General features: G+C 49.9%; 1 protein-coding gene across 2 annotated transcripts in view; it reads right to left on the bottom strand.

Moving 5' to 3' along the window:
• LOC111850712 (B-cell lymphoma/leukemia 11A-like) overlaps window positions 1-23,706 on the bottom strand; it is a 48,467-nt gene that overhangs the window by 5,977 nt on the left and 18,784 nt on the right. The gene's annotated exons all lie outside the window — the stretch shown is intronic.

Raw genomic sequence — 23,706 nt, 5'->3', positions numbered from 1 at the left:
ACAAGCTTCCAATCCAAAAACAGACTGAGAATTAGGACTAGAGCTCGATGTAAACAGCCAGACTAATGGGGGATTTACTAATCCTAGATTATTTATCCCTGGCAGGGCATATGTATGGTCCCCAGCTCTCCTGTGGCCAGACAGACCTGTCCTATTGCGACTGCGCACCCCGAGTCCAGTGCGCCTTAACAATTTAATGACAAACCCGACGCTGCCCCGTTCGCCACGGCGATAAACAGCGCTGCACTCGTGAGCGATTAATGAAAGTGCCGTCCCCCATTGCCGCGGAGACGGAGAAACCTTTAAAATGATAATTGACTTTCGATGGCACTTAGGCGGCGACCCACGATTCGTGGCACCGTGCGTCTGTAATCTCATTAACCGAGGCCGACTCTTCCACAAAGATTAGATAATAAACAATAAGGAGAGAGTCTTTCAGCAGAGACCGAAACACGGGATGCATTGGACAGCCCGAGAAGATCTTGTTCTTTTTCACTAAGTAGAGCGGCAACACTCCCCCCCCCCGAGAGCCCCTCCCTCCAAGCTCTCCGGGGTGATGGTAGAGACAGCGTCGCCCCGCTTTGTCGAGAAGGAGACGGCCTTGCGGTAATCGCACGGCACACGTGAGAGTCCTCACTGGGTTTTAAGTGTTCAGGGTTACCCGCCCTATTGCCAGGGCCTCCCTCATGCTCTGGGAGGCCACTTATTCCACATTTCCTCACAATGGGCAGATTAAATTGGGTCCCAGTCTCTTAAGTCCGGAAAACTCTGAAAAATAATTCGATTTCGAGGCATAAACCGCCGGCTTTGGCACTTCTGCTAATTAACATGAGCATAACTGATAAAAGCTACCGCAAGATAATAGACGACAGAGTGCATACGTATAATCCTGTGAAATAATAATGTTTACTATTAATAAGAAACGGCGTTTCCTGAGGTGGAAAGTTAACTCACCGTGACAGTGCAGCTCCTTAAATGTGGTCTGCAAATTTCTAACCTTGCTGGAAAAAAACGCTTAGGACTGGCAAAAAAAAAAATTAAATTAAATAAATAAATTAACAAACCCTCAGAGGCAATTTCCAGCAACAAACGATCTGATAAACACTTTCATCTCCATTTAGCTAATTCTTTTTTTCAGCTTTCATAGATAGGTCAAAACATAAAAACAGCAATCGGGTGCGGCACAGCCATCTGACAGACGTTATTTGCAATAATTATGGCGGTTAAATTCTGAAATAAAAAGCATTTTTGGGAAAAGGTGCTGCAAAATTGCATTTTCTCGGCAGGTAAACAGACAAAGGGTGCATCCCCGATGTCGCGACCCGACTGATTCCCTGACTCCCGAGGTCGATAAATGACAGCCTTCCCGCGGCGGCGGCAAAATGGATATTCATCGTTGGATAATGAATGGCAACCTTAACGCGGCCAATTAGCCACGCCGATGTGACGCTCAGATGCTAAGTCTTAGCGTCCCCGAGCATAGCAATTTACTCCGAAAATAAAAAGGTCAAACTCTTGCTAAAGCTGTCATCATCCACAGAAAAACCCAACAAAAATGACTTGGGGAGGGGTTCATTTTGAAGGGTACAATTTTAAAATGTTTTGAAATTGCTTTTATCTGCAGTTTTACACATTTTTTATTATTTCCTTATGAGCAAAAATAAATGAGGGCGGTAGTGAAGGTAAACAGCACTGAAGCCCCTCCCACATCAAGGGCCCCTTTCAGTCTTTAAATGGGGAAAAACCACGGCTGGGGGGGAGGCAGCATTATGGGCCAGGCCGTGTGTGAAAGTTGCCCTTAAATATCACCCGCAGCACCTCTAACGATTCTGCCAGGTGTGGACGCAGGCACAGCGCTATCGGCCAGGAGAGACAGCAGCTCCGAGAGACGCGAGACTCATTCCAGCAGCATCCAGAACAATCTGAGAAAAAAACAGGTGAAAGTAGAGGGATGTGAAAGCTGGACGCGGCACCGAAATAAAACCTGCGAGGCTCCGAAAGTGACGTGCGGGGATCCTGGCGAGCAGTGAGGCTCAGAGGCAGCCCCACTAGCCGATGGCAGAGCCGGTGTTGGGCGACTGTGAATCGACAGGGTAGCCTGCCCCGCGAGCCAGCCGCTCCACCAGCCTGCCACCCCAGCCACCTCGCTCTCGACAACCGTGCTAAAGACTAACAGCTGAACAACGTGTGCCAAATCGAAGCTGGGAAGAACTTTTTCGGGGGGGGGGGGGGGCAGTGGGAGGGCCACTGCCTAGGCCATCATCGGTTGGTAAATTATAGATCATTACAATCTGCAAAAATTACAGCTAATTGTTGCCACCTGCATAGGGTTTGACCCGCTATGTATTTTTTCTATTATCATGCAAAGAATTTTTTCCCCTCTCGTTCCACTAGTCCCGTATTTATGAATTTGCTTGAAAATGAAAATGAAATAATTTAATGAAATAATATGAGGAAATCTCCTATTAGCTGCATCTGTTGCACAATAGCCGGTCGTTAAGCATGTCTGCACCCCGGCGCGGGGCGAACGGTTTTGTCTGCACAGCCCTAGCCCTGCTCCCACTGTCCATTAGCTGAATAAGCTAAGACACATTTGTTATTTCCCAGCATATTTGACTGAATGTAAAACAGCCTGCAAAGGATTATGGGGGGTAGAAGTGGGGCGTACTTATGTGCCAAACACCTTATTTTCCCAAGACACTTTTTGCATTTTTTTTTTTTTGACGGGTGGGAAGGGGGAGCTTTTGTAGCACTCTGTGTCTTGAAGCTGCCATTTATTCACAACGTCGACAGGTTTGAAAGACGGGTTACTACATTGCCACATTTACCTAGGCCCCGTTAATTTGGTTATGTGGGGCAAGGAGAGGTTTTCCCAAATATGTAATTATTTTTTTTTCCCCCAGATGACATTTTAGATATCCAGCTTGACAAGCAGTGGTGGCATTAATTGATAGCCGAGCACGGGCTAAGGGATTATTGATTGGCGTTGCGCTCACAGAAACAAACACGGCCGTTCGCACGTTTGAGGCGAGATGCTTAAATTTAGCACTTTCTGACAAACTGCCACTGTGTCTTTAATGAGAAGCGAAGGTGGGGGAGAAGTGGCTAAGAAGGGCCGCCACTTTAAGCATCTGAAGACATCCCTTAAAGGGGAGGGCGGGAACTTCCCCTTTAAAAAAGAATTCTAAAAATGTGACTTTTTTCACTTCCTTTTTCTCACATACTGCCACCTGACTGTCGAGCACTGTCTGCTCCGAATGATGGGAAGGAATGGGGTTTGACTCCATTAGGAAGGAGGATGCATCGGTAACCAGGAATCCTGCCTGTAGCATCCCACAGTTGTTAGAGAAAAACTTGATCACTGAGCATCAGCACCAAAGTCACCAGAGGCCGAACCCAAATCCATCGGACAGCCATCGGAACCATTTCCCGGCGGCATGGAATGAGCAAACGCGACACCAGCCACACGGCTGCAGACCCAGCCAAACAATGAAACCGACTCAATAACAGAGCATGTAATGATAGTCAGGCTATATTCCAGTTGCACCAAATCAGCTGGGACCGAACATAACCCGAAATGCAGTACATCCAACTCGTCCGAGCCCTTTAACGGAGGGAGATGTCTTCACAGAGCCAAGAGCAGAAAAAAGTTGTCTTGCAAAAGCACCGAAACTGCTAGGAACCATATCTAAAAAAAAAAAAAAAACACCACGTTTCTGTTAACGCGTTTGTTTATGCTGCAGTGTCAGGAGGACAGGGCGACTAGGACAAAGAGTTCCTGATTAAAATACCTCAGGCCGGCCGTGGCCCCAGACAAGCAGATACCCCCATTGTTCAGCTGTTGTGCCACTTCGGGGGCCAGACCAAACCCCCCTTGCACACCCCCTCACTATGTCGATGTCCCAGACGAACTGAGGGCCCCAACGTCACCGGCAGGAACAATCGGGACCCCTCTTTGTGTGAGGTGACATTCAGCCAGTTCTGTCAACAAAAGCAGATTGGTTTAAGATTTGTCCCAGACAATCCTGTTAGGAGCGGCGGCTCTCAGAGATATTAGTGACTGTGGTAATGCGACGACGCATTAAAAGGATTAGAGCATACGGAGAGAGAAAGGACGACGTTGCGTAATATCATTTTGGAATGAAATACTACGAACAAATTAAATCATTTTATTATAGGACAGTACTTCCCAGGGCATCGAAAAAAGCTGCTTATTTCTGCTCCAACACGCACTATACACACACACACACGCACACACACAGGCACACTCGCTCACACACGGAAGCATAATATAACAGCAGACAAAAATAATAATTTAAGCTGGACTTAGCACCAAATGATTTATTGTTGCTGTCTTAATTCGAAGCTTTCTGCACCTTCATTGTTGGGACTCGCAGGTTCTTCTGTGGTTGTCTAACAGCTATTAACCTTCCCCTGTGAGCCCCCCCGCCCCAGCCCCCCCCTCCCCAATCAGTATTCCAGAGCCGGTCTGAGCCCAGCTGTCCTCGGCCCCTTGAAACACATTCGCCTTTGTCCAGTCCGGTCTCTCTGTGGTTTACCGACCGACTGGCCACAAACAAAGGCGTGTTTGACCAACACTTGTTCCAAGACAAAGTCGGACGCAGGAAGTAAGGTGGGAAAAGAGTGTGGGGTGGGGGGGGGGTGGGCAATGACGCTCCCAAACTAGCCATTCTGAACGCGACGGCGTTCCCGCGCAAGTGCCGCACATTAACATCTAAACAATGGCGTCTAATCTTCCCATTAACCGCGTGCTTCACGCGGCAGAGGGAAAAACGATTCGGTTAGGTGGAGATACTGTGATAACTGAGGCCAGCGCTCCGGGGCAGGGGCCGGCTAGTAATTAACCTGGGCAGACTGGCAAAATTCTTCGTTTCACACTTATTACGCTGAGGCCCCTGAACACAGATAAGCACGATGTGAAAATTGGGTCTCGCATATATATATATATATTTTTTTTTTCTAATTTAGCCCGCATCTTGACTAGAAGCAAGTGAGAAATAAATTTAATAATTAAGCAGTCTATTAAAAAGTGCAGAAATGAGCACATGCGGAACGGGAAAGTCGGACTCAGGGAAGACGGGGAAGCAGGTTCAGCATCCACAGGAAGTTACACGTCCCACTTCCTGGGGAACAGTTATTAATTCTTTACAGCCTGTCAGGGTGTCAGCAGAGCAGCCATTGGGAAAGAATAAAAGCTAGATCTTTAAGTACAGAAAATGCTACAGAGGTGGGTGGGGGGTGATATTAATGGTAACTTTGTATTCTCTATTGTGTCCCGGCTAAGCAGGGTCAATGGCAGGCGGCTGAAAATGGGAGCGAAACCTGCAGGGGATCTGCATCCTACTGGGATTCATTCGCACCATTATGCATGTAATCCCTCAAACAGCCAGATCCGCCGCCCTGGATGGCAAATGCAATTAAAGGGAGATTTAGACACACCTGACTATTATAATGCTCTAGCACGAAGAAGGCAGGTATTAGCGCCTCTGTACTCTGAGGCTGAAGCAGCACTTCGGTCGGCCCGGAATACGGAGGAGACACACACGCGCACACACACGTATACACAGACATGCCAAAGCAAAACACTGTGTGCCTAGGTGTGAACTAGGGCTTAGTATTTTACAGCGTTAACATGTTTAACTTCAACATATACCTAAAAATAACAAAATACACAGCATATTTCTATCTATGTACCCTAAGAATTTTTTTTGACTATAAGCTTAAACAACTGCATAATCCCTCTTCAGGTTAAGGCACTGCTGCAAATAATATTCCCTTCTAAGAAAGAACACTCATATCTGCAGCCATCTTAAAAGCAGCAGAATTAAGATAATTTGAGGTTCAGGTCACTGATTATCTGATATTACATCTCAGAATGTGACATTAGGGCTAATAATCCGTCACCTGCTAAACTGGCTAGCGGAGTCGACGCTGTCGGTACGCAGGGGGAGCACCAGGCCGTTCCTGCCCACTCCGCTTCACTCTGCTCACTACAAGCCTGCAGTGGTGAGGCATTTGATCCTATTTTGTCACTGTCGTGTGACCCGGTTCGCTGATGTTCCCTAGAGAGGCCCCTCGCTGGACCCCTGGCAGCTGCTGGCCCCGAGGGTGTTACGGGGAGGTGGGGGCCGTCCAGATGACCACGGTGGACCGAGGCAGAGGGGCCAGCTGGGTAATGGGGGGGCGTGCTATGGAACGAGGACGACTGGGCCCAGATCACGACAGCAGGTGATCACAGAAAGGAGGGAACGAGACAGTGCCGGCGAGAGACGAAGGGAGGGCGAAAAGCGCGGTGCATTTGAGCGGAGCCCGAGGCTGCACTCCACATCGGGGGCATTTTCCAGTTCTGCTCTCACGGCGGGAGAGAAACAGCAAAGAAATAGCAAATTAGAAGAGTGTTGGAGAAAATCTATTACGTAGGTCAGTGGACATAGTTACTTGTAGGATTATCACTATGCACTTGGTACTCATGACAGACATGGTGACATAATACGAGTACTATACATAATGTTAAAAAAAAAAACACTTGTGATCATTTTAAAGTGCCGGAAAACTTTGCATTCAAAGCTTCTTGAGAATCCAAACAAAACAAACCATGAGACGCACACAGCGAGACGTTGGTCACCCGCGTCTCTGAAGACGGTGGCCACCTCGCGATTCCGGAGTGTCCGCCCCAGAACCAACAGACCGAAGCACGGTTCAGAGCCAATCTTCACCCGAAGGAGATCAGACGTCCCGTGCCTCCCGTGCTCCATTTACACCGCCGCCCCCCCCCCCCCCCCGCGAGGATTCCTGAGCATTTGGCCCCCAAGGATCCTTGCAGCTCCCTAGAAACGGTGGAAAGGAGGTGTTTCCCAATTTATTCCAGCCTATGCTTCTGTCAAGGCTCGACCTTGGTGTCAGCATAAGGACCACTTCTGTGTTATCGCTGAGCGGACGCTAAGAACGCGCTAAGACGGGAATAAGCTCTGTTTGTGATTGTAATTAAATACTTTGACCATTGGAGTGTAACATTTTTGCATTCCCACTAGAAGTGTCCTCAAAAGAGATCACCTTGTGGACAGTGCAGCATTCCCCTTGGGGACAGCACAGCATTCGCCTTGGGGACAGCACAGCATTCGCCTTGGGGACAGCACAGCATTCACACTGGGGACAGCACAGCACTCGCCTTGGGGACAGCACAGCATTCACACTGGGGACAGCACAGCATTCGCCTTGGGGACAACACAGCATTCACACTGGGGACAGCACAGCATTCACCTTGGGGACAGCACAGCATTCACACTGGGGACAGCACAGCATTCGCCTTGGGGACAACACAGCATTCACACTGGGGACAGCACAGCATTCGCCTTGGGGACAGCACAGCATTCACCTTGGGGAGAGCCCAGCACTCATGGCAAATGCAACTTATGGTAAAACCAAACCAAATATAGAAATTACAGAGTGGAGAAATTATAGTACAGTTCCCACTTGAAAGATGCAGGCAGGAGGGACGCGCTCAGCGTGCAGGCGCACAAACAAGCACGTTCAGAGTCCTTTAATCATCACACGGGCTGCCCGCATTCCTCGAGTATCAATTAATCCGCTCATGTCCGAAACTCGCGAAGCAGAAGAGGGGAAAACAGGAGAGGGTAAAGAAGGAGGGGTTGGAGAAGGATGGAGACAAAAAAAGGTTCCCTGTGCCGTGCTGGGCGATTCATCAAACACACGCTCGCGGTGGTGATTAATGAACACGGGATGTAACCTGCAGGACCCCAGTAAGAGATTTTAATTATTGCCTTTGCTAATTGTTGCAGTGGTGTGTGTGTGCGTGTGGGGGGGAAACGACACTATGGCGGCTCCACCAGTGTATCCGTAGGTTCTCTGAAGGTCGCAATACCTGAAGAATCAGCAGGTCGAAACGTGATGACGAATGAGACTCATGTAACCATTGGGACACCTCCACATCACAGAGGGGAGTGGCCAGGACCCAGGGTCTTTGGGGGAGGGGGGCAAATGTGAGTCTAAGGTGCCTTCGCAGATCAGATCTCAGTGGGGGTACAAATGGTGGTGCTAAGGCCCAACCTGCACCCTGCCACCCACATCGTCTCCATGGAGCTCTCTTCCTCTGTCAAATGGGACCTGGGGGGGGGAGTAGACCCGCGGTGCTGGGGGGTCTGGAGGATGCACACTATAGACACTGTCAGGCGTCTCAGACTCTCAGACGTTCCGGAACGTTTTTGGACCATTTAGCCCAAACGGGCATCTTCCTCAAAGCAACCACCCACCCCCCCACATCTGTAATGGGGGGGTGGTGTTTCAGTCTATGTGATGATGAAAGCAAGGCTGGGGGGAGGCTTTTGTCACACACAGCCACAAGCTTGCGCCTCAACAGTATGCGGGGGGGGGACAAAAGCCTCAGAGTGGGGGGGGGCAAATGAAGACCTTCCTGACAGTAGACATAGTAGGTCAGCAGTCACCACAGCAGCGGACCCCCAGGAACTAGATGGGGGGGGGGGGGACCAGACTGGGGGGGACTGAAGAGGCAGGGGCAGCTGTGGAATTCTGGGAATCACTCAGCGAGCGACGCAGCACCGTGTGGGATCACTCAAGACCAAGCAAACACTCCAGCTCCCACCGATGGGGTAGGCTGGCTTTCTGAACCATGCCCCTCTGCTCCCCCCCCCAGAAGTCTGAGAAGAAAAGGGGTTGGGGCTTTTTGACGGGGAGGGCAAAGCTGTTTCTGGAAACAATAAAAACGTGGCATCAGACGACTGCGTCGCAAAACGTAAACGGCAGGAAAGGGGAGGGGGGGATAAAGACAGGATAGAAGGCAGGGAAGTGCAGCGGGTGGGGCGGGGCCCTGTGCGGACGTCGCCACGGCGACAAGGACCACTCTATCAGCTGTGTCCTACACCTCAGCCTCACGTGGCTACTCTGGGACTGAGGCCACACAAATCCCGGTGGATCCCCTCTTCCCAGCCCTTGCTCTGATTATGGGAAAAAGGGGATTACCGACACGCGTTTGTTCTGGGTGCAAACATTTTTCCGAGGACTTTAGCGCGGCCAGCGGCAGATGAGGCGTTTTTTCAAAAAGCAGCCCAGCAACACTGACTCGTCCCCATTTACATTTTAGCAGTGTGTAATCCCATAAGGATTACAGGGAAAGGTGAGCAACTGGGGGGCAGGAATTTATCAAGGTGGGATGGGGGTGGGGGGGGGTCAGAATGCCCGTCAGTACCAGCAACCTCATTCCTTCTAGAAACTTCTCCAGACTGGCGATGGGAACCTGCACCCATGGACTGTGGAATGCATATGAACAAGGGGGCCATAATGGGGGAGGGGAGGGGGGGCATATACATTTGCCTGTTTGCTTTTGAAAAACTCAGATATAACCCTTTATATAAAAAAAAAACACAGGTATAATTCAGGCTTTTATTAATAAATTTTAATCTGTTTGCATTCAATTATTTGTGGGTGAGTGTTTTTGTAACAGTTTATCTCTGCATTCCTCCGATCGCTCTAAAAGATACCCCATGATCACGCCAACCGTCTTCCAGCGCCCTTAACGTTAAAACGAACGAGAAACGGAAGGGTCTCGTTCATGCACATGTGCAGTCACTATAAATTCGCACAAGCCCCCGGTCGTCACTGACAGTTTCACTCCATTCACCATCTGCAGGTGCCCCCCCAACCCCCGAAGCGCGTCTATCGATTTTGGGACGTCGCTGTAGAGGGACCAGCCAGAGCACCACAAGTTTTTTTCTTTTTAAATACGTACATAGAAGAATCATGACCAGTATTCCCAGTCCTGGGAGGCTGTTTTTAATCCCCATCAGCCACTCTCCCCGCATCCAAACACGTGCTCCTCCGTCACAGTGTAAAACAGCAGGAGTGACGTCCGTGCCCGCGGTCTCGCCGGTGCGGCACTAACAGGGAGCAGAACCGAGAACCGAGCCAGAGAAAGAGATGGAACCGGGGGGTCGTCTCATTTGGACCGCCTCCATTTTCTTCCTGTCTTGTTCATTATCCCTGAACATGGGGAACACTGTAGGCGGAGAGAGTGCTGCATCGCTTTCACGAATCACGTCCAGTGGGAGGAGCCGTGCACACACACACACCACGAACACGCACACGTAGAACACGCACACAGATGCAGCAGGGCCTGGAGGGCTTAAGAGAAAGAATTAAGCAAAAAAAAAAAAAAACAGAAATTAGTGGCCCTTGGGCTTGTGTACAACAAAACAGCTGCATAAATTATGCATAGTAGCAGCTGGGGGAGTGCAGACAAAGGGGGGGGGGGGGCAGAAAGAAGGAGACAGGAAGCCCTGTTACTGTACAGGAAGCCCCAGAGCGACCCCCCCCCCCCCCAACACAGCAGCTCACAGCAAGGCAGGGATCAGGGAAACAAGCACCTGAGAGACGTGGGCCTTCCAGGGGGGATTCGGACTCCCGACTTTATGGGATCGAGTGGCATCGCTCGCAAAGGGTCCTGCGAGTTTCCTGTTTAGCTCAGAGCAGACACCCCCATGTCGTTCTGCTTCCCTCCGCCCTTAGGGGCCGGACTTTGGGTAGAAGGACAGGGGTGTACACAGGGGTTGGGACACATGGGCATTTATCCCAGCTGAAATATGATTGGTCCCTGGAGTGTCCCTGCCCCTGTCACTCACTGCCTCAAAACATATCATTGGCTAACGGTAAGGATGCCCCCCCTGGATGAATTACGCCCCTCTTATGCTCCCAACCTTAAAAAATCCTAGAATCATCTATGTCAACAGTACATCCATCACAGGGCACACACACTCACATACTTTTTATTAATTAATTTTTTTGTGCAAATTGGCGACGCCGATGCATGTGGTTAGGTAGACAGAAACAACAGCCAGCAGAGGCCTGTCTGCATGAGCACGTGAGGGTCCATTAGCCCTCTGCGGAGAGCCCTAATGCGGCTAATGCTCCCATCAGCCTGAGTGCCCTCCCCCCCCCCCCCCCCGCCTCACCAGGCGTACGTCCGCAGCCGCGGCCCCCCAGTGCCGCGCTTTGAGGTGAGGCCGCTGCCTTTTAGCTGGCCGGCCGAATGAAAGACGCCCCCTTCTCTCTCCCCAAAGTGCCGCCACATACACAGGAAGACAGAAACAAAACAACAGCAAACAAAAAAAAAAACAAAAAAAAAACAAAAACAAAACTATTACCGTAATCAAATGACAGCAAACACCTTCCTCCGTTAGCAAATGGCCGTGCGGGAAATAATGTCCCTCATAATGGTGCCGAAAGTGAAGACAGAGAGCGGGAGGAACGGCGCAGGCGTCCTGTTCAAAGCCGGAGAAATCGGCCGAGCGCCGGGCGCTGAGGGCCTGAAGGTCCACGGTGCCGCATCCATCCTCACAGGAAGTATTCAAAACACGTTAAGCGCGGGTGGCTTTACTCTGCCTGTCTGTGCGTAGGGGAGTGGGTGTCAGCGTGGGCTGTATGTGCTCCGCTGGGGCCTGACAGCAAAGCCGTGTGTGATGTCGGCGCGGGCTGCAGGGAGCCGGGCCGGCGCTGGGCTGTATCCGGACCGGCATTTCGACGCCGAGCCGAAGCATTCGGGGGAAAACCGGCAGCCTTGGACATCGTTTTTTTTTTCCGATGGTGAGAAACACATTTCTCTACAGCCAGTTTTTTTTGTAATTCCGGGTTTTTGCAAAGCTTCCCGGGGAAACGCTCGATGCCGACAGAAAAACCATCAACATCAGGCAAACTAGCGAGTGCTGCCCGGAGAGACGGCGGTATCGTGACCTTTACAACCCCCGCATTTTGTGGCCACGTCCTCAAGGAGGCACCCTAACTTGACAGGACGTTAAACAGCCGTGAACCCAATTTCCTCACTCTATGGTCCCCGCTGGATACATTTCAAACTTCTTTTTTTGTTTTCCCAGAATGCCTAGCAAAATGCTTGAGTGACCAAAGGAGGCAAGTGATGGTGAGCTTGTGGGGAAAAAAAGACTCTCTTTCCGGAAGCTTCCTTGCCACCATCTGCACACCAACACCATATAGCACCCTGGTTACTTAACCAAATATTTCTGGAGTTGCCCCTCCCCCCCCACCCCTATCTTAGCATAAAACTTAGCAGGAATGTGACAACGTACTCCAAAAAGCCGCATTAATCTAAACGCCGGCCGAGCGCCAGCAGACGATCTGGGGTGCTGTAAATCTGCCGCATACTTTCGGCTAAGGAGGCGATCTCTCTGCAGTGACGGACCGACCTGGAGGGAGATTGAGAGGAAATAGCCGGCAAATACTGAGAGGATCAAAAAAAAAAACAGCGTCTCAGGGAGCCCGCTGAGCCCGGAGTCACTGAAGCCAAGGATAACGTCTTTACTCCTGCCTCAGGATCACCGGTCGCTCATTCTCACCTAATGGCATTCCTACTCTGCACCCTAGTTTATATAAACAAGGACCTCAACACCCAGGCCTATATATTTAAACATAGTGTAAAACACTGCACATCTCAAACACAGTTCAAACAGGATAGCGGCAGCTATGGAGTATAAGGTACAGCTACAGAGTGAGACTGGGAAACTGTACAGGGTCTACAGGGTTAAGTAGATTATGCTGCTCCAGTTGACATAGCAGGACACCATAACGTTATTGTGTCTGTGGTTTTGACTATAAAAGCTGCATGTCTATAGCTAGAGTATCAGCAGTGCAGACGGTAAAACTGTCGTGTATTCAGTATAAAATATAGAGTATAACTAGTACAGATGATAAAATAGTCTACAGTGTCTAGAGTATCAACTATAGCTACATTATAAGGAATATATATGTATATATATATATATTTAATAGTTGTCCCAAGAGTGTAAACTATAGCTAGATTATAAGGAGTACGGCCATTAAAATGATTGCATCTAGAGTATAAAGTATTACTGCAGTATAAGGAGTATAGACATTGAAATGATTGCTTCTAGAGTATAAAGTTTTGCTGCAGTATAAGGAGTATACACATTAAAATTGCTGTCTAGAGTATAAACTATAGCTAGAATATAAGGATTATAGACATTAAGAATGGCTGTCTATAGTATAAACTATAGTTGGAGTATAAAGAGTATAGACATTAAAAATTGCTGTCTAGAGTATCACCTACAGTATAGCTAGAGTATAAGGAGTATAGACATAAAAATGATTGCATCTATAGTATAAAGTATTGCTGCAGTATAAGGATTATAGACATTAAAAATTGCTGTCTAGAGTATAAACTGTATTTAGTATATAGACTATAGATTATAAAATTGTCTAGAGAAGAAGCTACTGACTGCATGGTGTTCATAGAGTACGCAGTGAGTATAATGTATGACCCGTACAGCACCGATACAGAACACAGTTATAATATGATTTTTTAAATGACCCAGTAACCTACCCAGTGGGTCAGACCCATTATTAATAAGCTTGGACAAAACAACAGGAAAAAACGATGACTGTGATGGACAGCCATCCGGCAGGAGCGCCGAGGTGCGGAGGAAGCAGAAGTGAGGCCAGGACAAACGTCAGAGCTTCAGCTTCACATCCACACTCGGCATCCGCGGCAGATCAGGGAGGAAGGAAGCCAGCCAATCAGAAGGCCCCGCACCCTTGGTGACAAAAGCAGAGGTTGCAAAATAGGGTGATATTTGCATGGAGAACTCAGGGGCTTCACATATCTTCTAATGTAAAGTTTTTTAACGGGGGGGGGGGGGGTTCGGGGGGAGGAGCGGGCACTTAATGCCTGGGGATAACATTCACTATCGATAACATGCCGCAAGATAAATGCTGTGCATGCGAGGCCCCGGCGGATGCGACTCGCGCTAATCTGTCATCTCAGAGCCCCTCCTGCTAGCTATAATTTAAGGCAGGAATCCTGTCCTCAGACCACCTTTACACGTTCCCGCGGAAAGTTCTAGACTGTTACTGGCCGTTGTTGGTAATCCCAAGGAAACACGTGCTGACAGAAACATCGAGTCACGGTCCATATTTTTTTTTTGACGTTCACATTTATGTCCGTTTCCCATTTTATGATCATATAAAATGTGTTTAAGACGGTCACTGGCTGGTTAAGTGTTAAAGTGATACGTGAAATTAAATTCCAGAAAGTTGCAGTACAGTCTTTGCTCAGATGCACCTGTCTGTCTACCCCCCGCCCCCCCCCCCCCCCCCAGTTGAATCCACAGCTGCGATAAAGAAAATATAAAATATGAGCGAGTCGGCCTGCCGGAGACTTCATCCAGGTGGCCGAGCCAAATAAATCAGCATCAGAGACCCTAAAGCCCGCTGGAGCTGCGACACCAAAAATGTGCATATTAAGACGCATAGATAAGGCGCATCGATAGGATGAGCCACACAATGCGAGGCATGGGGGATAGGGGGCAGTCATGAGCCCGATTTTGAGAGAACATTAGCATTATGAATAGGGACCCTGGCAAACAACATAGTGTCTTTATACACAGTCCAACGACTGTCCAACAACACTTAATCAAACAAATTAGGGCTGTCTTAATGCTGAAATATAATTAAAATGGGATTAATGTAAAGATGAGTTCATTGCCAGCCACTCTGAGATTGGGTAGGACATCCCGAACAGCGGATTCAGAGCTGCCAGCAGGTTGGACAGAAGTCCACTGGACAGAAGGGAGTCTTTTTTTATAAACTGGGCGTCAAGGTACAATATAGTTCAAGCTCGCAGTAAAACAGCAGCAGTCATGAGACAGCAGAAATATGCTCCATTAAAAATGCTGCTTTCGAAAAATAATAATAATGGAATAAAGAGGTGGGGCTGGAGTCTGATGGGTATTCTGATCATAAGGCTGTGGCTTGTCAACTCGCCCTCAGGAAATTTCACTCAACTCTCCACCTCTGACAGGAAGCCGTTTGAAACGGCTCCAGCCCAGCCCAGGGACGCCAGTTCATTTGCAATTCGACTCGTAATGATTTCGCTCGGCCTCCACAGGAGGAAGGGTTGTACTCCACGATATTGTTGACCCTGCCCCCCACTGGACATATTCTCAGTCTGGCCTTCGTGTCCAGGGAGGGAATCTTGCTTATTTGTATGTGCACCATTATTCTTTGACATAAGAGGGTATTTGAACATACTGTCTCTCACAGTCTCAAGACTAATGAAATAGTTACTTTCAGCTAAATGGAAAAAAAAACACACGCACACACACACAGCACATCAAAAGAGGCAGACTATCCAATACGACAAAAAGCCAAAATCCAGGCTGGAAAAGCAGCAGCCGGCACAGAAAGAGGAAGTCAAATGTCTACCTCCAGCACCTCCACTCATGTGGTTTGGTTAACCCAAGATCTGCCTGCTAGAGGGGTCAGCATGCTCCTCTCAGAGGGCACTGCCTGCCCGTTTCTGCGGGTTCAGGAGGTTTAGCAGTCCGGGCAGGGGCAAACACACGTCTGCAGCGGGCGGCACGCCGGTGGGGCTCAGGAACGGCTCACGCGTGGCCGGCGGCAGACGCGTGCGAGGTTAGTCGTCAGAGCCGGCTGGGTCCCATGGACACAAACCAGGAAGAAAGAGGGATGACAGGTCGACAGGGAAGTCGGAACGCGCGGAGGTCAGGAGCTGGCTCTGCCGTGTCAGCAGCGCAGGAAGACGGGAACGTAGCGGCGGAGTTAAATAAAGTAACTCTGCATACGGGGCAGGAAGCGTCGTGAGGCTGACTAGTCCTTAAACCAGCAATGACAGGATAATTTCTTCCACGCTCGTGATAAGATGGGATGGGTTAAGAGTTTGCGAGAGATGAAATATCTTTAAATGGGGAAGAAAATGGAGACCACGCTTCGGTGGGGAGCTTTTTCCGTAACGACAGAAAAGGTGAAGAAAACACAGCATGAAAAATGTTTTTTTTTTTTTCCCCCTCATAGGGCCACCAAGACAGCGGCAGAGAAAATAAACGAATGACAGTGAGATGGTTTGAAGGGAGAGAGGGCAAAAAGGAGACACAAGGTGGGGGGCGGGGGGGGGGGGGCTGGAGGCGGGGCCTGGGGGGCGGGGCCTGGTGGCATCGCCGTGGCACCCCTTCCTAGTCGGTGCTAGATTACGTTTCCACAACAGCTGCTGCCTTTGTGTGCCCCCAGGCCTGGGCCGAAAGCCGCCTAAAATTTCATTTAATCTGCCTGCAAAACCTGCGGGTCGGCCACTTAAATGGCAGCTAAGAGCACCGCTCTCGGATAACTGACTGACAGTTGCTAATAATAGCCTCGGCAACAGAGGAGCCCGGGCGGACATTTTGTGTAACCGAAGACGCTGCAGTGCCTGGGAACGGGCCGCGATGACCAGTCCCAGCCCGTGGGGCCGGCTGGGGGCGCAGACAGAAGCCCGGTCTGCCCTCCCGTGCCATTAGCTCGGGCTAATACCACAAGTCACCCATCCTTTCATTTCTAGCCATCCCCAGCACACAACAATAGTGATGGAGCTTTTGTTTGGGTGGGGGGAGGAGGCTGTGGGGGGGGGGGACGGAGAAGATAAAGACTGGAATGCCACCCTTCTCCTCTCTTTTTGCTCCCCCACCTCCCCTGCAGTACCCTCTGACCGCAATCTCTTCCCCCCTCCCTGCGGGCTCCTCCGGCTGTCAGTCAGTGAAGGCAGGTCCCTCCCCCAGCACCGTGAGGCCACAGACAAGCCCGTTTCGGGCCTGGCAGACCCGTCCGCCGGTATTCCAGTGAGTTCCAGCATGCCCCACAGCGCAAATATATTCCCAGGGAACAAGACATGTTACGATGTGTCAGAAGGAGGCCCGTGAGAGCTCTGCTGCTGCCCGTGCATTTTTACATTCGAGGCACCGACCAACTGGAGGGAAATAAAAAAGAAAGCTGCTTAACTCATGGCACAGGAGACCGTTCGGATTCGGAACATTCCGGGGGCCGTAGTTAACTCATGGGCCGGTTCGGGTTTTCGGTTCCCCGACACGACACCGCATGCCCTCGAACCCGGGCGCAGAAACGCGCCGCGCACACAGTATGAAACAGTCTGAGTAACGCAGCAGAGCAGCGTGTCCACGTCGCAGCAGCAGGGGAAGACGGGGGCCTCTTTGACCCTCAGGATAATAGAGGAGGGGGGCTGAGGGGGAGTGGGGGGGTGAGGAGGGGCAGAGGGGAGGAGAGCTGCACCACAGACGCCAGAAAGAGAGGTCGACCTCCAGATACTGCCAAGGATCACGCCAAGCCTGCAGCCCAATGGACGTCCCTCTACCTGCTTCTGTGAAAAGCCAGACGGGTAAATCTCATGTAGATGCTGTGGGAGGGGGGGGGGAGACTGCACTGCTTCTCCAGCGGGGGGGGGGGGGGGGGGGGGGGCTGCTTCAGCAAGCATTAAGAAGTCCCCCCCCCCAAAAAATAAAAAAGCTTTGTAGCACTCGAGATTCTAAGAAGAAAGACAACAACATTCGGAACTGATATTAACCAATCAGAGAGCACATGCCGTCACCCTGGGGCATCTCTTTTATTATTGATCGGTGACTCTTGAGCGGAGTCAATCGATCATGAACAGGAACTACTTCAGCAAAAGGTTCATATTCTGGAAGCCTGGGAGATCATTTCACCTTAAAAAAAATTGGACGTCTGGCCTTTCAGACAGGTAGGCCGCAGAAACCGGCCCAGCTCCTCTGTCAGGAGGATAGTTTTCCACGTCCGTGTCTCGCGCTCGGACACCTTGGCAGGGTCCGACGGGGTCAGCCCTGGCTTTTCCCACACGAGCGGGTTGTTTTACATGGTTCTCACGTTTTTTTTTGCGGCCCCATCTCAGAAAGGGAGCAGGTTTTCCCGAGCAGGCCTTCCCATTGTCAGTCCGAGCCGACCCGCTGGCCTCCTGGGTCTCTGCCGGCCCCCGCGGGCGGGGGCGAGGGGGGCAGGGGAAGGGGGACAGCGTCCACACGGCCTGGGAGGGAGCCGCACCGCAGCCAGACCCGAGAGCCGCGTTAAGCAAATTAACCTTTTTAATTCGAGAGTGTCGCTGTCTTTGGACTCAGCGGCCAGCTCCAAAGCGTTGACAGATGAAAGGAGACAAATCACAGGGCCATTACTGGCAATGCGCCTCTCAAACTTGGCAGATTACAGTCACAGGGGTGTAGGGGTGGGGGGGGGGGGCAGGATGCATGCAAGAGGAGGAACTAAAGAAGGGAAAAAAACGCGGAGCACATGCACTAATGAGCACAGAGACGGGGGGGCAAATGCATTAACACACTGAAAGTCAAATTTGTTTATTGCGTTACCCGGTTGATTATTCTATTTTATTTGTGGACTGAAATCATTCCTGTTAATTAAAAGTTGCCGTTATTATCGCCATGGCGAGCAGTTAATAATATTAATAATGCAAGCTAGGCTGTTGATACACTCCAAGTATGTTAAACAGCAGCGAGACTGGTAACCAAGCATTGACGCCGTTGACGACTGTGACAGATCGATTCCCTCCCACTGGCGGCTGACCCACTGGGCAGCAGAGCTACCTTGATCCCAGAGGTCAGGCATCGGCTGGTTATCCTGATCGGCTGCTCTGGTCTGAGGCGACTTCAAAAGGAGTAACAGACACAAAACCTTGTGGTGGGCGTGTCTCACGCGACCACGCTCAAAATCAGACCCTCCCCCAAATCACAGCGCCCCGTCCCGGTGCTAGCAGAAAGATCCGGAAAATCTAAACTCGACGTGTGACGAAGTGCAGAAGCCTGTGTGCACCGTGAGGGTTAAAGACGCTCGTTTCTTTGAATGCGTAGCTGCTCTTTTTTTCCGTGTGTTTACTCAGAGAGCAGCAGTCGCATGCCAAAATGGCGAGATTATCTAACTGAAAATCCTCCAGCTCCAGTAATGAAATTAAAACCACTTCTGTCAAAGAAATGTCACCCTCATATATTAGGGAGGCCTAAAGACATTTGGCAAGCGGCTCGGAGGTAACCGTCAAGAAAAAAAATAATAAAAAGCAGATCTAAAAACCTGCTCATCTCAGTAGGCAGACATTTTAACGGTGATACCATCCAAGTGGTGATCTCACTCGCTGGCACCGCCCCCCCCCCCCCGCTGGCACCGTCCCCCCCTGCTGCGATGGAAGTCATATCACCGGCAACGAAAAGGCAGGAAAACCCGAAAGTTTTCGGATTAATGAAACGCCGTGAGCGTCTTTTTAGACTGGAGACTCGACGGCGACACAAGCGTGTGTGACAGCAACAGCAGTGGGCTGGGGGGAGGCAGGGTGCAAACAATCACTGAAGCAGAGGGAGCGTTGGGGTCGATCCAGACTCCCCCCGAGGCACCTGGGGTCCAATTAAATTAGGATAGGACACACAAGGGAAACTGGGAGGACTCTGGGCCAGTATGCTGTATGGGGTTAAAGTCACAACCCTAAAGCGTACCCTACCAGGCACTCAAGTAGGAGGTGCCATCCACCCGGATGGGATGGCGGGTGCAACCATGTGGCACAGCAGGGGGGGGGTCAAGATGGCAACTATGCAGAGTACCGGGTTTCCTTGCAAAAGGTTTACAGGGACTGGGCAAGAGTAACGGAGTCAGCAAACAGAAGGGCGAGTAGAAATACAGTCAGAAGGAAATTAAGGCAAGTGCATCAGAGACCAAAGTACGGGTAAGAGATAGGATGGCTGTCGAGATCTAACCCGGATTACTGTGCAAAAGAACAGGGGTGTGAATGGGGAGGAGCCACAGGGGCACTGGCCCCATCTGAAAGCTGATTGGCCACTCACCGATTCAGAACATACCATTAGCTATATATGAATCATGGCGCCTCCTATGCCCCACCCCCCACCAATAAATCAGAGAATTGTCCCTGTACAGGAACAGAACATCACTTTCAAAGGCTGAATATGAAAAGAGAATCGACTCAAATGGTCCAAGGCAGTTTGCACTACCTCCAGATACATCTACCGGCCTTCGAGCAGAAACGAGGGGGCAGGAATACAGACAAAGCCCCCCCCCCCCCCCTCACAGTTTACCTACACTGATTAAAATGTCGAATTTAACGGTGGCAAAGGACCTGCCATTCACAGCAAAGTGTTGAAATAACAGACATGACAGAGAGCCGGGCACAGCTGCCTAAAACAGCCATAAAACTTTCATCACTGAACTCTGTCCTGTGTATATATACAACGGCGAGTGGAAAGGCCATTTCATTGTTTGGCACGTTTAAGTTATCCTGCATCTTTGCACATTTATACATTTTACCCTTTTAACACCCTTTGCACACTCCCACTTTAATGAAATACCTCATATTTTTAAACTTTTTTCCTTTATACTTATATCCTACATGCATTATACTTTTTGTATAATATTATATATTTAGAATTATATTGTATAATTTTTTTCTCTTATTCTTAAGATCTGTTGCGTAATCCCCCATTGTGTACACTAATGGAGTCCGAGAAATATTTCATGATTCGTAAGACGTATTTATAATGAGAAGGGTTAAAAAAAATGTAAGCATATATATACTGTCCTTTGGAGAGGAACAGCAGAGTGCTGAAATATTTAAGAGCAGGGTGGGTGAGGACCGGTGCGTTGCATGAAGACAAACATTCGCCTCCAGCGGTAAAGCTGGTCTCCACAGCTGGGAAGGCGCAGGCGTCTCTGGGCTACTCAGAGTATCGATTCCTGTTTATGGCTTCACAGGAAATGCTGCACGGATGCTCACACCCTTGTGCAGAGGAGTCTCCAGGCACAGAGACCCACAAGCAGTTGTGATGAGTGCGGACTGAGGACAGAGCGAAGTGTTCAGAGGAAGTATTTCAAAAAGGTCTCCTAAGAATCTGTTTATTGATTATATCTGACTGGCCAATCAGAAGCCTTCCTGTTCGCCATGAGATTCCTCCTGGAACTGCAACATCATCCCGCATAATCTTCTCTGACGACAGCCAGCACAAACGTCAAAACATTGAAATATAAAACGTGAAAACACACCTGCACTGCATCTACATGCTTTATGTTAGTCACTCGGCAAATTCTGACTGTCCTGTGCATTTTCCTACGAGCTTTGGGGCTGCAAACCTTCATGAACGATGCAGTGCACGCCATCATTCACCGGGTAAAGCCAAGCAAACCAGCCAAGGCCAGGTTGGTTAAGATAGCTGGCACCTGACGTTGTGTGGTAATCAGATGGACAGTGGATTTCAAACCTCTGTTCTCTGCTGCCTACGATCCTTCTGTGAAGGATCGGTGTCCGGGAGGTGTCAATGAGAATCGCAGGTGCGAGACATGCTATGTTTACACGCAAAACATGAATAAAAGGTAGGATCGGGGCAAACCAAAGAGTGCCATTGTATCAGGCACGAAAGCGGCCACCCCGGCCGTGCAAAGGACCCGCCGCGGACGGCTGATTCCAGGCAGTGAGATAAACCCGCCCCAGTGGCGTGTCCCTGCCCGGCATTCGAGCTGTGATAAGAATATTAAAGTTATTACACCCAAACATAAAACACCCAGCGGCACATCTTCGGCATTAATTATTCATGACGAATAGGGCTGCGCCACCGCTTTCATGTTCAGCCGGAGAGGAGCGAAGCATCTCCTCTTTGAGCCAATCAAATTCCCATAAATACCCTTTCAGGGTTTCTCTTGGCCTACATTACGACGGAGGACGAGGGACTGCAGGAGCGGGCGTAAATCCGCAGGGCGCCCCCATTTATCATCAACGCAATCTCCCCAGGCCGCCTGCAAACAGAATCCGGCACGGTAAACATGAACCACTTGGAGACGCAGACCCTGTTCGGTAGTCAGAGTCAGCCCCTGGGTGGGGGGGGGGGGGTCACAAGTTTCTCTACGAGAGCTTGTCCCTCCCAGACCACTGAGGCATCCTATCCATTTTCCTGAGGAAAAAGGCCCCGAGAAAAAGTCAAAACTGTGGAACGTCCAGCTCTTCTTGACAGTCGCTTCTCACAGCGAAAAGTTAAAAGAAAGTTTAGGCTGCAAGAAATCTCTGAAGCTGCGCCATCCCATAATAGCTAAAAGCAATGCCTTCGGCCACCTTTCGTGATTTGAGCTCGGCGCTTAAACATCTCTATATTTATTTATTTGCTTGCTTGCTCAGAAAAAAAATAACTTTCTGAAGGAACCGGCCATCTACTAACGAGACAGAGCCTAATTATATAATAATAATTTCTGGCTTTGGCCAAATGAATGCCTGCTGGAGAATGTGCACCAGATTATGACTCTTATCTGGCAGCTTGGATGGCTTCTGTTTTAGGCCCTTGTGGTGACGCACGGACGGAGCCCTTTTGGACGGGGGAGCGGGTACCATCCGTCGGTCCGGCAAAAGCGGCCGGTCAGAGGAGAGCAGGGAGGCCGCACCGCCCGCCGCCACCGCGGAGACGCGCGACGCCCCAACGCCCAGCAGAGATGCCAGCTGGCTCCCCGGCGCCGCTCTGCCAATCGGGCATCAGGAGAGATGAAAACAAACAATTATTCCAAAAGTGGAATCGGGCGGAATTGCGCCCATACGTCCTTGGCGGAGATCCGGGCGGCCGGCCAGCAGCGGGCGTCTAGTGAGAGGAGTTGGAAGTGTGGCTTCCGCAGACCGCTCCCCAGTTGCCGGGCCGCTCACACATACCAGCTGATCAATAATACGTCAAGGAGCCAGCCCAAGCCCGCTGCTCGCGGCCGCACTAAACAAGCGGCTACAGTCTGCCATCTGTAAGCCAGGGACGCCTTTGTCTGAGACTAAATCGTGCGCGATTGTTTTGACACCCCCTCCCCCATACCACCACCGCCACATTGGTCACCCCCCCCCCACCCCCCACACACACACACACACAAAACTACTGCGCATAAAGTCTGCTCACACACAGAGACCTCCCAGTACACATGGATCAAACGGACCAACAAACCAGTAGGATACAGGACTTTTCGGCGCTGGGGATTATGGGACATCCAGGCAAGACCTGGAAGACAGTGTTCGGTGTCAAATAACTTCAGATATTCAGTGGGTTGCTTCCAAATCGATAGTGTCTCACGATACACATAAACTCTGACGCATGATGATGGTGGAGAGCTGGGCCACATCACATTAGTCAGTCAGAGTCCTGGACGAAAACAATACAAGCGTTACAAAGAAAACAAGTGAATTAACTCCTAATTACTGGATGTTCACGTCTATCAACCTATAGGAAGAAATTACATGGATCCATTTGAAATTTCATGGAACCATGAGAGAAAACTAATTTGTTGTGCGCTATAACTTCATTCATTCATTCATTCATCCATCCAACCATCCATTTTCTGTAAATGCTTGTCTCATGCAGGGTCACAGGGATCCAGAGTTTATCCTGGAAGCTACGGGTGCAGGGCAGGGAATAATCCAGGATGGAGCGCCAACCAATCACAGGACACATTACAAAAAAAAAAAAAAAAAACAGCCTCCCCAGCTACATATTACTGGGAATCAGTTTTTCAGCACAGAGGAGACACACGAGTCTATATGAGGCTAAGGAACAAACAAAAGTACTGCCAAGCCCAAAGAGCACGACAGGGACGATGAGGGTCACACAGAACATTGGTACAGTGTGTGAGTCCTGAAGACAACGCGATGCCGCGCCTTTTAAAATAACACACTTTCCTAAATCCACTGTCAGTAAGATGGCATGTTAAAGGGCACACGACCGTCAAAAAATCGGATAATAAAAAAAGACCTCAGCACGAGCTGAAAAAAGAAACTTTCTATATTTGGAAAAAGATTCAATCACACGTTTAATC

The sequence above is a fragment of the Paramormyrops kingsleyae genome, chromosome 20 (genome assembly GCF_048594095.1).
Source record: "Paramormyrops kingsleyae isolate MSU_618 chromosome 20, PKINGS_0.4, whole genome shotgun sequence".
NCBI classification, from domain to species: Eukaryota; Metazoa; Chordata; class Actinopteri; order Osteoglossiformes; family Mormyridae; genus Paramormyrops; species Paramormyrops kingsleyae.
The sequence above is the reverse complement of the archived record's forward strand: the minus strand, read 5'-3'. Positions and strand labels throughout refer to the sequence as shown.